This window comes from Magnolia sinica, chromosome 19, assembly GCF_029962835.1.
Source record: "Magnolia sinica isolate HGM2019 chromosome 19, MsV1, whole genome shotgun sequence".
Classification (NCBI taxonomy): domain Eukaryota; kingdom Viridiplantae; phylum Streptophyta; class Magnoliopsida; order Magnoliales; family Magnoliaceae; genus Magnolia; species Magnolia sinica.
The window spans coordinates 37,271,870-37,288,650 of NC_080591.1; positions in this window are offsets into that span (position 1 = coordinate 37,271,870).

The following is a 16,781-nucleotide window of genomic DNA, read 5'->3' on the forward strand; positions in this document are numbered from 1 at the left end:
TTAGCTCCACTTCAAAAATGAAAGTGACTCATCCTCCTCACATAAGGCACTGATGTACAACCATGTCGACCCTTTAAATAGTAGGTCTACAGGATAACTCTAAAATTTGATTGATTAAGCAATCTCAACAATCTAATTAATGACAATCAAGTAGTTGGTAAAGAATAAAATAATAGTAAAAATAATTAATAACATTTCCCTAGTGAAAGTCTTCCATTACATTATGCTTCATGGGCAGTTAGCTTTGCTATCTAGGAGTTTGATTTGTTGTAACCATGCCATTTGGATGACTTAATAGTCAACACCATTTAATATATTGTGCAAAATTGACATGAGAGTAGAGTCGATGGGCAGTTATTATTTATTTATCTATTTATTATTATTATTATTATTATTATTATTATTTTACATGCATTCATCTGCTTAGCCCTTTTAAATTTAGATTTTAAAATGTAAAACGTCTATCACTGAACCATGTATTGAAACCTAATTCATTACCAAGTTGATGAAACATATATATAAAGTGATGAACCATGAAATATGGTAACAAAATGCCCAATTGAGGAAACTTGTATACAAAGGAAGGGAGATGTGGTAGAGACGGGTAGTCCGGATGTGGTAGAGCCATATATCTAGAGGACAGATGGCAATGTAATGAGAAAATCTGGTCCCCCATATGCATGGCCTAATATGAATAGTTGTTGTCTTGAAAATTATACTTATTAGACAACTCCATCCACCTCATCCTTCACTATTAAATTAATATTTTAAAACAAGAAAAGTCAAGCCAACGATGGAATACATCAGTGTTGGGTCAAATTATGCATGGTCCGAACTTATGATGGAGCAGTTATTGTTGGTATGACGATTAGCTCGAATATCGAAGTGGACTGCCTCGTCCTGAACACCGGTCGGTTCAGTTCTCGAGGCTGCATGAGCATGAGTTCATCGTTTCGGCGGTGGAGTGAATGAACGGTGGACACATGGCGGGGCATTTGATGATGAACCGTACAGCGTGTGGCATGGCGCCACATGTCAAACTGGGGAGCTCAAGGGGGCGTCGAGTAAGCTTCTCCTTTAATGTGGGTGCCATGTGGCATGGCTATAAAAGGATCACCCTAGCCCCCGAATTGGCCCCATTTCTGCGCCTCTTTTCTCCTATTTTCTGTCCTTTCGCTTTCTCTGCACTCTTTACGTTTTCCGGTCGTCATCGCAAACTCCAATGCGCATTTTTCTCCATCCCTTTCATTTAATTTCAAACAATGTCAGGCTCCGTAAGCCCTCGAGATGGAGTATACAATGACGAGGGCAAAACGAGCAGCTTTTAGGCCACTTCGGAACCACCCTCATTACTGGCGGAGATGGTGGTCGGTGCTAATGCCGCATTCCGGCATTTGCAAAGGGTGATGGAGTCCCCAACGCAGAGGCCGATGGCATCTATTAGGACGTTTGACTCGTCTCTTAGGTGGGGGGCAATAATAGAAACTACTCCAGGCAGACCCAACCCCCCTGATGTGGATGGGGATGACAAAGTTGAGGAAGCCGACAAGCCGCAGCTGAAAAACCTTTGGCCGAGGAAGGATCGAGGGGGCCAGTACCCTCAGTTTTGACTGAGGATGACCTGCTTCGGATCAGGGTCGGATATCATATCCCTGACTCTATCGGCCTTAGCCTTCCTCGGCCGAATGAACTGCCCGACCGACCCCCATGTGGGCGGTCATGATTTTTCAGGTCACACTATAGTGCAACCTCCGTTTACTGCTACAGGATGTCGCTCGGCGTCTTCTGGGCTCTCTTGGTTTGGCTCCGGGGCAAATAGTTTCAAACGGGTGGAGGGACTTGTTCAGTTGTACAGTCTTATAGGCTGAGATGGATCAGCCAGCGCTGACCATAAACGAGTTCCTCCATTTGTACCAAGTGCGGTCGAATCCTCAGTAGCCCGGTTGGTATTACTTCTGCTCTTAGCAGAAGAAAGGAGGAGCACTGATAACAGACCCTCCTTCCTCCAACAAATACTGGAGGGATTGGTGTTCTAGGCTCGTGGTCGCTGGGAGATGGTCGGGTCGGAGCCATTTGTGCCTTTTGTTCCTCGGGCTTTTTCCGAGCCAGGTAACTTAGCGTTCATTATTTTTCCTTCTTGTTGGCTGAACTTGTTTAATGTGTCCTTTGACCATCTGTGCTCCTTCAGTCCTCCCCGCGCACCATTCAGGAGTTGGACCGAGATCGAAGGCTCGAATCAAGGATCTAAGAGCACTGGACTCGGAGACGAGGTCTTGTAGAAGGCTTCTCCAAGCAGAGCGTCTTTTTGAGTCAGGCTTAGATTTGGCCCCGACTGGTATAACCCACAACTGAGCATTAGTATTAGGCATAATTCCCATTCTAAGGTTTTATTTATTTTTTTTTTTTTCTGACACTTGTTGAATCTTGCTTCTGACGCAGAGATGTTTGAGGTTTGACCGACCCTTCGTCCCCCTTCTAAGATAAAGGCTTCTCCTCGGGACAAGCCTTGGGTCGATACTCAGCCCTCGAAGAGGAAGAGGGCGGCCTCTAAGAGCCAGGGGAAGGTCGCCCAACCTCCTCCGATCGTCATAGAAGTCACGGAGGTGGCGGAGGCGGCTCCATCCAAGCCTCGAGAGGTTCCCGATCTAGGACCTGTTGCAGAACAGGTCCTTAAGAGGAGAGAGGAAGTAGAAGGGGATGAGCTCCCCAGCAGGGAGGCGGCCGAGGGAGAAAGGATGGGCTTCCTTCGGAGCATCGAAGGGATTCTCCATTGGGCGAGTTGCCAAAAGACCGAGGAGGATTTTGCTGACCTCTTTGAGTCCTTCATGGAACGGACGCTCGCCAAGATGACGAGGATGCTTCTTGAGGTAAGGGCAAATTCTGCTCTTCGCTTGGCTTTTCCATCCGATGATAACTTTTTATTTTTGTTTTGCAGTTTGCGTCATGTGCGCTGAAGGCCCGCGCCGAGCTGTCCAAGGCCAACAAGCACGCGGATAAGGCTGAGGCTCGGCTGGCGACCGCTGAGGCTCGATCTGCCACTGTAACAGCCAATCTGTCCTCGGCAATTGCGTCCCTTGATGAGGCCGCGACGGAGAATACTCGTTCAGCCTCGCGATTGGAAGAGGCTAAGGTGGCATACGACAAATGCCATGTAGAGTACGTCCGAGACTGTGAAGTGGCGAACCGACTCAGGACGGAGACTAAGGCCGCTCTTGTCATTGCACAGGATAAGACACGGGAGTAGGGACAAGCGGAGGCTGTAGAAGCCTTTCTCTCATCCCAATCTTTCGCAGAGGAGCGAGATCGTCTTTACCGAGATGGTTACGCTGAGTGCGTAAAGTTGACGAGGGAGAGGTTTCTTCAACTCAACCTCTCTAGCTTTGACGAGAGCGAGTCCAGATCTGGTGACACGGGCGCCGAGGGGGATGTTGAACCCAAGGATGAGTCGGTTGTAGCTGTCCTTCGGCGGTCATAGTTAATCCTGAGGCAACTTTTGAGGCTGTTACTGAGTTGGCTCCTGATGAGGCGTCCGAGCCTTGAAGTTGAATTTGTAAAGAAAAATTCCTTTCTGCTCCCTTTTTAAGCTTCAAGCACTTCAAGCACGCCGATCCTTGACACTTGTGTATTTTGTGCCTTTCCTTCTCTATTAATGTAATACCATGTACATAATGATACGCTCCTGATGTAAATCTTATTCTGATCAATGAATATACTTTTTTTTTCATTTAATTGTCTGGTTTACATGGTTACAGATTTTTTGCACGTTCAGTAATATAACTCGAGCGATGCTTTGTTTGTTAATCGACTTAGGGATAATAGATATTGAGATGCTTGACATTCCAAGGGTAAGGCAGTAGTTGGCCGGTTAAGTCTTCTAATCAGTATGTGCCAGGTCGGATGGTGTTAGCAATCACGTAAGGACCTTCCCAAATGAGCCCTAACATGCCTGCGCCGACCTCCTTAGTGTTTTGGAATGTCCTTTGAAGGACCAAGTCCCTAACTCGGAATCTTCTTACTTTAACTTGGGCATTGTAAAATCATGACACTTGCTGTTGACGGATGATCATCCAGAGTCGAGCTTGTTCTCTACGTTCTTCTAGGAGATCGAGGTCGATCGCCAGGAGTTTTTGGTTGTCTTGTTCACCGAACGAGCTTATTCTAGCAGTCGGCAATCTGATCTCAACCGGGGTGACGGCTTCTGACCCATATGTCAAGGAGAATGGGGTCTCCCCTATTGCGGTCTGGGTTGTAGTTCGGTAGGCCCATATAACTTTTGGAAGTTCCTCGGCCCAAGCTCCCTTGGCTCAGTCGAGTCTAGTCTGGAGATGATGTTTGATGATCTTGTTGACATCTTCGACCTGGCTGATCGCCTGAGGATGACGCGGAGACGAATATACGTTTCTGATTACGAGGTTCTCACACATCTCTCGGTACTATTTATTATCGAACTATTTCCCATTGTCGGAGATGATGGTCCAAGGCACGCCAAATCGACAGATGATGTTTTTCCAAACAAAGTCGGTGATTTTTTGCTCTGTTATCTTGACAAATGGTTCAGCTTCTGCCCACTTGGTGAAGTAGTCTACAGTAACAATGGCGAACTTTGTCTGACCATTTCTTGTGAAAAAAGGTCCGATGATGTCGATCCCTCGCTGACTAAAAGGCCATGGGCCAGCCATAGGGGTAAGCTCTTCAGGCGGTTGTCGAGGGACAGTCGAGAACCTTTGGCATTTATCACAACTCTGGATGAGTTTCCGGGCATCAAGCTGGATAGTTGGCTAGTAATACCCTTGCCATATTACTTTATGAGCCAGGGATCATCCTCCAGAGTGATTCTGGAGATGCCTTCGTGTATCTCCTTCAAGACGTATCTGCCCTCGTCTGGTCGCAAGCACCATAGTAGAGGCATGTAGTACCCGTTCTTGCATAGTATCCCGTTGAGTAAGGTGTAACGAGCGGCTCGGATCTTCAGTCGTCGGGCCTCGGTTCGGTCTTCTGGTAGCTCGTCTGCTTTGAGGTAACGAATGATAGGATCAACCCAAGATGGTCCCAAATCAATTGGGAGTACGGTTGCAGCTTCGGTCTCATCGATGCTCGGCCTAACAACGTACTTGATCGAGACGGACCTGGGGATGTTACCTTTGTCAGTTGTAGCGAGCTTAGCCAGTAAGTCGGCTTGAGCATTCTCTACCCGAGGGATTTGGATGACGGCACAGTGTTGAAAACCGCCAATAAGTTCCTTTGCTTTCTGGAGTTAAGCTTTCAGCTGCTCTTTCCTAGTCTGGTAGACATCAGTTATTTGATTAACGACCAACTGTGAATCACTGTATACATTGAGGTGAGTGACCCCTAAGCTGGCTGCTAAATGGAGTCCGAGGAACAATGCTTCATATTCCGCTGTATTGTTGGAAGCTTAAAATCCGAGTCTCAAGGCATACTGCATGCATGTGTGATTGGAAGTTTTCAGGATGACCCCTGCCCCGCTTGCTTTGGAGTTAGATGAACCGTCAACATAAAGGCGCCAATGGGGTTGGGCGGGAGGGGCAATCGAAATGGACTTGTTCGAATTCTAAGCATTGACTGAGCCATCAGGTGGATCGACCTGGTGAGGATCGGTCACGATTGGCTCAGACTACTGTGCGACTTCAACGATAAAGTCGGCCACTGCTTGGCCTTTAATTGCGACTCGGGGTTTTTATTGAATGTCAAATTCGCTTAGCTTGATCGTCCATTTGGTGAGGCGTCCAGATGCTTCTGATTTCTGGAGTATCTGTCGTAATGATTGGTCGGTTATAACAATAATTGAATGAGCTTAAAAGTATGGCTGTAGTCATCGGGAAGAGGTAACCAGCGCAAGGGCCATTTTTTCCAAGGTCGGATATCTTGTTTCTACTGGGACAAGTGCTTTGCTGACATAGTAAACTGAGAACTATTTCCTCTCATACTCACGAATCAGAGCCGAGCTTACATTTGCATCAAATGCTACTAAGTAGATCAGCAGTGTTTCACCTGGCTCGGGCTTAGAGAGTAGTGGTGGCGATCGCAAGTACTATTTCAACTGCTGGAAGGTTATCTCGCATTCCTCTGTCCAGTTCACCATCTGCTGACCCTTCAACTGTTTGAAGAAGGGAAGACATTTATTTGTGGCTCGGGACACGAAGCGATTAAGCGCATCAACTCGTCTGGTTAGCTGCTGAATATCTTTAATTGTCTTTAGCAAGTCCATGTCGAGTAGAGCCTGGATCTTCTCCGGATTTACCTCGATTCCTCGCTGATTGACCAGAAAGCTGAGAAACTTACCCGAGCTTACACCGAACGCACACTTGTTGGGATTTAGCTTCATCTGATATTTCTGGAGGACGAGGAACATCTCTTCCAGATTGGCAATATGCTCGGCTGCTTTGATGCTCTTGACGAGCATGTCGTCAATGTATACTTCCATTGTTTGCCTTATCTGTCAAGCGAACATCTTATTGACCAACCTTTGGTAGGTCGCTTCTGCATTCTTTAATCCAAACGACATCACTCGGTAACAATAAAGACATTTGTTGGTGACAAAGCTGGTTTTTGATTTATCAGAGGGGTGTATTGCAATTTGGTTATATCTTGAGTAAGCATCCATAAAACCAAGTAATTCATGCCTCGCAGTACTGTCGACTAACTAGTCGATCCTAGGGAGAGGAAAACTGTCCTTCGGGCAGGCTTTGTTTAGGTCGGTGTAATCTACGCAAACCCGACACTTCCCGTTGGCTTTTTTGATGAGCACGATGTTAGCTACCCAATCGGGGTAGTACACTTCTTCGACAAATTTGGCCTTGAGGAGCTTGGTGATCTCTTCTTCGATGACGACATACCTCTCAGGGCCGAGGGCACGCTGCTTCTGTCGGATCGGCTTGTAGGTCGAATCAATGTTATGGCGATAAGTGATGATCGAAGGATCGATCCCAGGCATGTCTTCGTATGACCATGCGAAGACATCGGCATATCAGTGCAACAAGGCTACCAACTTCTTTCTCAGTGGCGAAGTCAGGGACGAGCCAACTCGAATAGTTCTGGAGAGATCAGACTCATCCAGAGGGACCTAGACAAGGTCTTCTACCGGTTCTCCTCATTCGCGAGTTTCGTCATACGAGTCTAGGGACTCAATCATTGCTACTTCGAATAGAGCTTTTAAAGCGGTGGTGTAGCAATGTCGTGCGTCGTGCTGATCTCCCTTGACGATTCCAACTCCTGACTCGGTCGGGAACTTCATTGAAAGGTGATACGTTAAAATTATAGCTCAGAGCAGACAAAGCGAAGGATGACCAAGAATATCGTTGTAGACCGAAGATTGGTTGACTATAATGAAGTCAACCATAGCTGTTGCTTGGTTCGGCACGTCCCCGGCAGTGAGTGGAAGCTGAATGATTCCCTCGAGTGAAACTTGTCCGCTCGAGAATCTAATTAAAGGACTTCAGACGGGCCGCAATGTGAACCGTTCGATGCTCATTTTATCGAATGCCTGAGTGAATAGCATGCCGGTAGATGACCCTGTATCGACGAGGACCCTAAAGAGTTTGCGATTAGTAATGTGACGGTGACGACCAAAGCATCGTCATGTGGATGATGGATGTCTCGGGTGTTTACCTCAGTAAAGGTCACGCTATACTTCTCCAGTTTCCTTTCCTTCGAGGGCCGAGCTAAGACCATGATCTCAGACTCGGGCCGACTCAAATTTCTCGCATGGGTTTTTTTAATCGTTGTTTGAGTCGCCTCCACCCTTGTGACCACCGACGATGGTTCGGATTTCTTCTAGTGGTCGGTTTTCACTCAGGCATTCTTCTAGTGCGACGACCTTGTTGGCTCCTTAGTCTACGTGCTCACTGAGATGGCCTTCGCGAATGAGCCTTTCAATTTCCTGTTCTAGATGTAGCAGTCACTCGTCTTATGCCCATGATCGTGATGGAAGTGGAAATACTTGTTCTTGTTGCGTCGGTCAAGATTGTCTCGCAACTTATTTAGTCAGTTGACAAATTGTTCACCTTTTATCTCCATCAAGACTTGTTCTTAGGGCTTATTGAGTGGAGTGTAGTTGGTGAACTTTTTATCTGATCGTTTGTTCAACCTTCACTCATCTCGAGACTGATCTTCCTTATGCTTTTTGCTGATGTCGACTGATTCGGTGTCCTTCTTTGTCGATCCCTTAGCCGAGGAGCTTCTGTTCTGAACCGCTTCTTGTAAGATTCTAGTTTTCTCGGCATTAGAGTACTTCTGAGATCGGGCCATGAACTCTACCAAAGTGGATGGAGGAATTTTATCTAGGGAAGAAAGAAATGGCTTGTCTCTTACCCCCTGCATAATGGATTTCAGGGCCGTTTCGTCTGAATGTTTTCGGACCTGTGATGACTTGAGGTTGAAACGTTGAATGTAATCTTTGAGGAGCTCTCCAGCTTTCTGGATCACGTTGTTGAGATGGGCCGAGGCTTTGAGCCTTTTCTTGCCCCCTAGAAGTTCGTGACGAAGGCCTCGCTAAGATCATTGAACAAGCTAATGGACCTCAGTTTCAATTGTTTAAACTAGAGTCGGGCAGCATCGGTTAAAGTGAGTGAGAAAGTGCGACACATTACCTCATCCGAGGTGTCATGTAACTCCATATAAGTCCAGAAGGACTCAATATGTTCAGTAGGGTTGTCTTTCCCATTATATGACGCAATTTGAGCCAGGCGAAACATATCTAGGAGCCGAGCACACATTATGTCTGCCACGAATGGTGATTCTTTCTCTTCCAGCCCGGATGCATTGTTCATCCGATTTTGCTTCATGTCTGTAATATCTTTCTTCAGAGCTAGGAACGCAACCTTCCAGGGTGCTTCGCTATCCGCCGTTCCCTCGGCCGGGGATCGGTTGCGTCTCATCTGATCTATCTCATGCCGAAGGTCGGAAGCGGGTAGCGGAGCCGTTTCTGAGACGTGAGTCGGAACGGGCTCGGGAGGCCCTTGATGCTGGCTCGGCTGGGGAGCGGCACAGGGGGCAAACGGTTGAGTATTGACGAACTGTTGGACGTCGCTCGACCGCTCTTTCCCCGGATTGGGCTGCTGCATTTGCGGAGGCTATATCCATTCTAGCATCTGCTTCATGTAGTTCATGTCGACCCTCATATCTCCGACTTCTCTTTCCAGTGAGTCATGTCGCTTACTCCCTCCGCTGTCCATATTTGGATGGACTAGAGGTGGCTCGATTAGCCAGAGAGCCTTGACAGCTCTCTTGTCATTCTGGTCGGTCCACGGTTCGTGGTCTGCATTCCACCGGTTGCAAGGTTGCGATTGGAACTTCTTCTGGAAGGGTTTGGGTTTTCTTCTTCTCTCTTGCCATGGCAACTCGTAGTGCGTTGATAGTGTGGAACACGACTTGTAATGTTGTTCCCACAGACGGCACCAATCTGTTGATGCAGTTTTCGGTTCACCCCCCTTTTCACACTCGAGTACCTGGTGCCTACATAAGTAAAAGACAAAGGAGACCCTAGCTAGTTCAGGGGACCCTCCGATGCCTAAGTCAGGCTTGAAATCTGGATCTAACGACGAAAGTTTTGAGGTGAGAGATGGATGTCTCGTACCTTTCAGTGTAGGTGAGCTCTCTATTTATAGAGGCAACGTAATCCCATGGCGTATAGAACTTTCCCTAAAGGGGATCGATTGTTGTCTATGACGATCCCAAGATCTTCGATCTCTTGGATTTTCGGAATCGGATGTTATTCTCTGAGGATCTCGGAGGAGGATCTTAATATCATGCCAACTCCTTGGCTCGGCTCTAAGCGTCTAGATGAGAATGATTGACGGAGCTCAGCCGATCGTCAACTGATCTCAAAGTATTAGTACATGCGGATGACTTACGCTCGTCGACTCGCTTTCCGCTGAACTGTAGTTGACTGTGGATGGATGACCTTTGATCGGCTATCAACCGAAATATAGTCGACCCATACTCGGCATATCACTAACTGACAGTCGACCCTTGGCCAATGTAGAAGATAAACCAAATTGAGGTTAAGCCAAGGTTTGGTCGGCCTGTGCTTGATTGATAGCTGACCCATGAATTAGGTTGGTGCGAGGGACCCTTTGAGTGCCCTCAAAGGTGTATCAACCTCCTTAGAGATCTTGCCTTATGGCTCCGGACATGCGGGCCTCGGATAGGCTCGACACCTGGTGAGTTCGGGCCATGTCAGTAGAGTTGGTCCATTCCATAAACCGACTTATTGACTTATCATATTTTTCCCCCAACAGATATTCATTTACCTTATTACATTAGACCAACACTTATTATCTAATAGCCTTTTTATTATTTATACCATTAATAACATTTTAAACTAAAATATTAATAATGTTCGTATATTATATTAAATTATATGGCGTTAACGATTGACTTTATCTTTCATCAAAGTTAGTAAATTTTTGTTTAAATGTTGTAGGACTTATATCTTAGTATTGCAACTTTTGTAAAATTTGCAATATTTTACTAGTTTAGTAGGTATTTATTTATTTGAAAATATTATTTTTAAATTCTTAGACACTTTTATTAATTTTATTAATTTATTTTTAAATATTTTGGCAGTTTGATATTTAATCACCCAATCATATGATTCATGTCTAACTTCTTTAGGTAATATTTATATTTGATACCTTATCACCAAAACTAGCCATTGGTTTGCCTTGGCAAGGAAATGGCATCAAATGTGACTTTAAAAATGTCATAATTATTAAATCTTTAAATTGGAAGTACACCACAATCCACCCTAGATTCATAGCCACCTCCATTCTATACTGGTTTTGGATGTGGGCCCCACCATGTATGGGCCTTGAGCAAAGTTACCTGTAAAACCGTTCATCCGCAGGTAGCCTTCAGACGGTTAAAGAGGGAAGTGAGCCAAAATGTAACTGCGCCAAGACAAAATTGCAATGTCAGACATTTTGGACGGTCCAAACAGTACAACGTTCAGATTTGAGTTTGTCTCTTACACGGTAGTGGCCCAGATTTAGGCAGTCACGATCAACGCCCACCTGTCCCATGTGCAAGTAGACAAAAAGCCTTCATACCTGGGAAAGGGTTTGGCTAGTGAGGTCGGTGCTATGTGGACCCCACCATGATGTATATGTTTTATCCACGCCGTCCATACATTTTGAAAGATAATTTTATGGTTTGATCCAAAAAATGAGGTAGATCTAAATCTCAATTGAACCACACCATGGGAAAACAGTAGTGATCCTCTTAGGGCCCACTGTAATGGTTATTTGACATCTAACCTGTTGATTAGGTCATACAGACTTGGATGAAGGGAAAAAATATATCAGCTTCATCCAAAACTTTTGTAGGCCCAAGATGTTTTTAATGGTGGGCGTTCAATCAACACTGTGCGGTCCACTTGAGATTTGGATCAACTTCATTTTTGGGATCATACCATGAATGTATAATCACAGCCGTACAATTATTAATAAGGCTAAACATCTACCCTATCCATCTCGATGGTCCTTATTTGAATGGTTTTGATAACATGATCAGGGTGACATTGGGCTACATGCAATCCATCACCGAAGTCACCTTCTATCCAATGGTCAGAATTGGCCATAGGTGGGCCCACTTTAGCCTACAATCAAATTCCCACCGCATGAAGGTACAAACAGTATGTACCGGAATGTATCAGGAAGTGGATTGCGTCCAGGATCTGTGGGGCCCACCATGATGTATAGGTTTTATCTAAACCGTTCATCCATTTTTTCAGATCATTTAAAGGATAAATTAAAAAAATTACGCAGATTGAAAGCTTAAGTGGGCCACACAGTGGGGGTTTAATGGCCATAATTAAAAACTTCTTGGGAGCTACAGAAGTTTTGGATCAAGCTGATATTTGTTTTTCCCCTTCATCTATGTCTATGTAACCTTATGAACAGGTTGGATGGAAAATAAAGGTCATGGTGATCCCTAGGAAGGTTTCAACTGTGGTCGTCATTATCATTGCTGCTTCCTGTAGTGTGGTCCACTTGAGGCTTGGATATGCCTCATTTTCTGGATTATATTATAAAGTTTTGTGAAAAGATGGATGAACAGCATGGATACAATGTATACATCAGGGTGGGCTCCACAGAGCTCCTGCTGGACCGATTTGGGTAAGGAGCGGGATGCGATCCACCGCTAATGTATCATTGCTTGTGCATGAGTGGAAGAATATTGTAGGCTCGATCCGTTTCGACTCACTCTCCCTGAGTCATGATTGTTCCCCGAGCCGAAAGTAATGTGGAGAGTAGAGCTGGGCATCGGACTGAGTCGGTTCAGATTGGCTCCAACTCGATTCGGTCCGAAATTTATATGGGCTTACCCGAACCTGATTCGATCTGGGACCGAGTCCAGAACATCTTACCCAAACCAATCCAATGCATGGTTGGCCTAACCTGAACTGAGTCAGATCAAGTTGGGTACGATTCGGATCGGATTTTTTAAAAGTGAAAATCATCATCCTCGCTGCTATTTTCGGTGTGGTTCATTTGAGCTTTAGATATGATTCAAATTTTTTTTATTTTTTTTTCAAATGTTCTAAAATGATCACGAAAAATTGATAAACGGTATGGATATAATAAATACATCATTATGGGGCCCATGTAATTTTGATCTCATTTGAGCCGTTTGTACAACTCGGAGCTCAAGGCGCGTCTTCGCTCGTATTTGCACGACATGTATCTACACTAGCTCTGTGTTGACGGGATGCGGATTAGATACTGACAGGTTGAGTAGAAGTGACGTCACCAAGTTCTGTGGGCCCCACTATGATGTATGTGTTGTATCCACACCGTCCATCCGTTTTGAGATATCATTTTAGGGCATGAGCCAAAGAATGATGCGAATAAAAAGCTATAGTGGACCCCACTATAGAAAACAGTGGGGAGAGTGATTCCCACCATTGAAACTATCCTAAGGCCCACCGTAATGTTTATTTGAAATCCAACCTGTTCAAAAGTTAAAAAAGACACATAATAAGGGAAAACACAAATATCAGCTTGATTTAAAACTTTTGTGGCCTTTAGAAGTTTTTAATGGTGGGTGTCACTGTCCCCACTGCTTTCTTTGATGGGGTCCATTGGAACTTTGAATTAAATTCATTCTTTGGATATTGCCCTGAAATGATCTCTCCAAATGGATGGAAGTTATGGATACAAAACATACATCATGGTGGGGCCCACGGAACTTAGTGACATCACTTTAGTAGGGACTCTCGCTACTCAACTTGTCAGTAGTTAATCCGTACCCATGTTGACGTGCTGTGCACGTAACTCAGCGAGCTCGTCTTTGCACGACATGTATCTACACACAGCTGTAAGTTGCTGCCTGTGTTGACATGCTGTGCACGTAACTCAACGGGCTCTTATCGTACTGAGTAACCTCTGTTGGGGCCCACCATGAATGCATGTGGTTTATCCACGCCGTCCATTCGTTTTTCCATATCATTTTAGTGGTTGAACCCAAAATTGATGCATATCCAAAGCTCAAGTGGACCATACTATAGGAAAAAGTAGAAGTATTGATTTCCACCATTGAAAAATTTATAAGGCCCCAGTGATGTTTATTTGTCATCCAACTTGTTCATAAGATAAATATATGTGATAAATATTCATAAGAATCACTCCGAATCGGATCGGATTGGTCCAGATCAAAGACATTCGGTTCAGATTCTGGTTCGGATCAGTCCAGATCGACCATGATTCGAACTCAATTTGTTGAACGGTCGAATTTGACTGATCCAACTTGAACTGCACCGATCTAGGCCTTTGGTTCGGTTCGGATCGGGTCGGATCCGCCGGATCCAGTCACTTTGTGCCCAGCTCTAGTGGAGAGGTTCACATACATCAAGTTGGACCACAAAGTCACTGTCCAGCTGGAAGATAATTGCCAATTTCTCATTTTCTTATGACATCTAACCCGTCCAAGAGGTTTTCAACACCATATTATTTCAAGTAGCATAAAATCCAGGTAATCCACTCATCAGGTGTGCAACACTGAAACATTGGATCAAATTCATGACTTTCTATTATTTTCGTATGATCATTAAATTAGCCTGAGTTTTAAGTCATTTATCGTTCTTAGTAGGGAAGATATTTCGGACGGTTTGGATTTTCTACAAATGTGACACGTGGACACTTATGTAATCGTCGGAGGGTAAGTTATCTCCAACTAGTGTCACGTGAGAACTCGAGAAGCAAAAACAGCTTCCATCTCAAGTGGACCATTCCACAAGAAACAATGGTGATTGAATGCCCACCGTTAAAAACCATCTGGGGCTGACTGGAACGTTTATTTGCCATCCAATCCGTTGATAATGTTATAAAAGACCCGGATGAAGGAACAACACAAATATCAGCTTGATCCAAAACATTTGTCGCCCCAGGATATTTTTGATACCATTCAACACTCTTTCCTGTGGTGTGGTCCACCTGAGATTTGGATCTGCTGCATTTTTTGGGTTCATGCCATAAAATGAGCTGGAGAAACGGATGAATGGTGTGGATGTAAGACATATTCATCGAGGTGGGCCCCACAGTCAGAGATCCACCCCACCTCGGTGGACCAATCCGCAATTGGTCGCTTCTGGCAACGGGGTGGTACCACATCTCCCATAATTCATAATTCCAAATATACCCATTCCATTGACCCAAAAGACGAAAATGTCCCTACCACATTTAAAGGCGACAGATACGGATTCCACACGCCTACGCGACACATAACTACTCCCCTTTAATTAAAACCTAATTTCCTTCTACAGCCTGTCCACTGAAACGTTCGTTTTTACCATCCTCCAGGGGTAATTTTGTCATTATCGAGAACACAACCGAGGGTATTTTCGTCACAGTAAAATTAAATAGTTCTTCGTCACAAAAGCGTCACTTATTATCATTTTTAAAAAAAGAAAAGTTATGATACTCTGGTAGAGTGTATGGTTGATGCACGCGCACTAAAAACTGTCCACGTGGCAGGCTTAAGAAAAAATATAAATAAACGGTCTAAATCGTGGACCCACTTTGGGAGTGACATAAGCTGAAATTTACACGAATTTTGTGACTCAACTAGTCGATGTGGGTCCCATAACATCCTCTTTCCTTACTTTTGAGAAATGGTCACATCCAACCAGTTGGACCATACTTACAGTCCATCTTGTGTATAACTTCCAACATATCATGTCTGAGCCACATCCAATCCGTCCAATTTATTGGAATCTGCAAATGAGAATCAACATTTTCAAAAAATAGCTCAAAAGAATCGTCAAAACAGACTTCTTATTCATCAACGTCTATAAAATTATTTTCTATAGTGTGGTCTATTGATAATTGGATGCAGTTTATTTTGTAGAAAATGATTCTAATGGTAGGTTCAACTAATCGGATGTATTGGATTTCTGGAAAACCTAAAAATTTGAAAATTATCTGAAGTGGACTGTAATTTACCGTCCAACTGGGTGGATGTGAATGTGTGACATTCCGGTAACTTGGGGTTTTATCGCTACGCAAGATTCTGCTGAAGCTGCTGCGCGCTTTGCGGTAGGAATCGAAGGGATAGACTGCGACTCGTGCGCGATTTGCTAAATGGTAGTGTCCCACCCACCGTCCACGTGGCACGCAATAACCCAATCCAGATCATCAAATTGTTGGGCCCCACGTGGGATAATCATACACGAAATGGAGTGTTTTCTGCACAATTTCTTAAACGGCGGTTAACCATTTTCACACGCCTGGCACCATGTCAGTCAATCCTGACCATTAAAAACGTGGCCCCCCTCGTGAATAGAGCATGACCCAAAAGCCAAAACTCATCCAACGGTCTTAATTATCAAATACTGGCCAACCGTCTATCTGGAAGCCACCAATTGGGTGGTTAGGATCATGTGATAATTTATTGGATATGCATATGATCCATCCTTTAAAGGGTAATGGATTGGCTACTCCCCCTAACACCAGCCAATGGCTGATGGTCAGTTCTGTTTGGGCCCCACCATGATGTCTGTGTATCATCCATGCCGTTCATCTATTTTTCTATATCATTTTATAGTATTACACAAAAAATAAGATATATCCCAATTTCAAGTGGACCACATTACTGGAAACAGTGCTGAATGAACTTCAACCATTAAAAATTAGGGACCATAAAAGTATTGGATCCAGCTGATATTTGTTTTTTCCCTTCATCTGGGTATTTATGACCTAATCAACAGATTGGATTTTGAAATAAACAGTACAGTGGGCCTTAGGAGGATTTAAATGATGGATATCCAATCACTATTGTTTTTCTGTGGTGTGGTTCACCTGAGATTTATATCCCTCTCATTTTTGGGATATAGCCCTAAAATGATCTTTAAAAATGGATTAAAGGAATGGATAAAATACATACATCATGGTGGGGCCCACAGAGCACCGAACACCAGCCACGGGGCTGGCGTTAGGGGGAGTAGCGAATCCGTTTCCCCTTTAAAGCGCCTGAAAGCCTATGCCACTTATAGGGTGGATGTGTCTCCATCACTCAAGAAATGTTACAACGAGTGGTAGATCTAAACCGTTGATCTTACAGGATGTGAAATTAGTGGTGGCTACATAAAAATTCTTGATTAATGGCCCACAATTAAAACAGTTAAAAACCTACATTTTCAAATGATAAAAGGGCTGAAAATTTCAACACTCCCCAAACCACAATGAGGACAACTGAATAAACGGTTGAGATGATTGGAACATGATCTCAGTCCCAGTTATTTTGGTATATGTTGAATTCATGAAGGC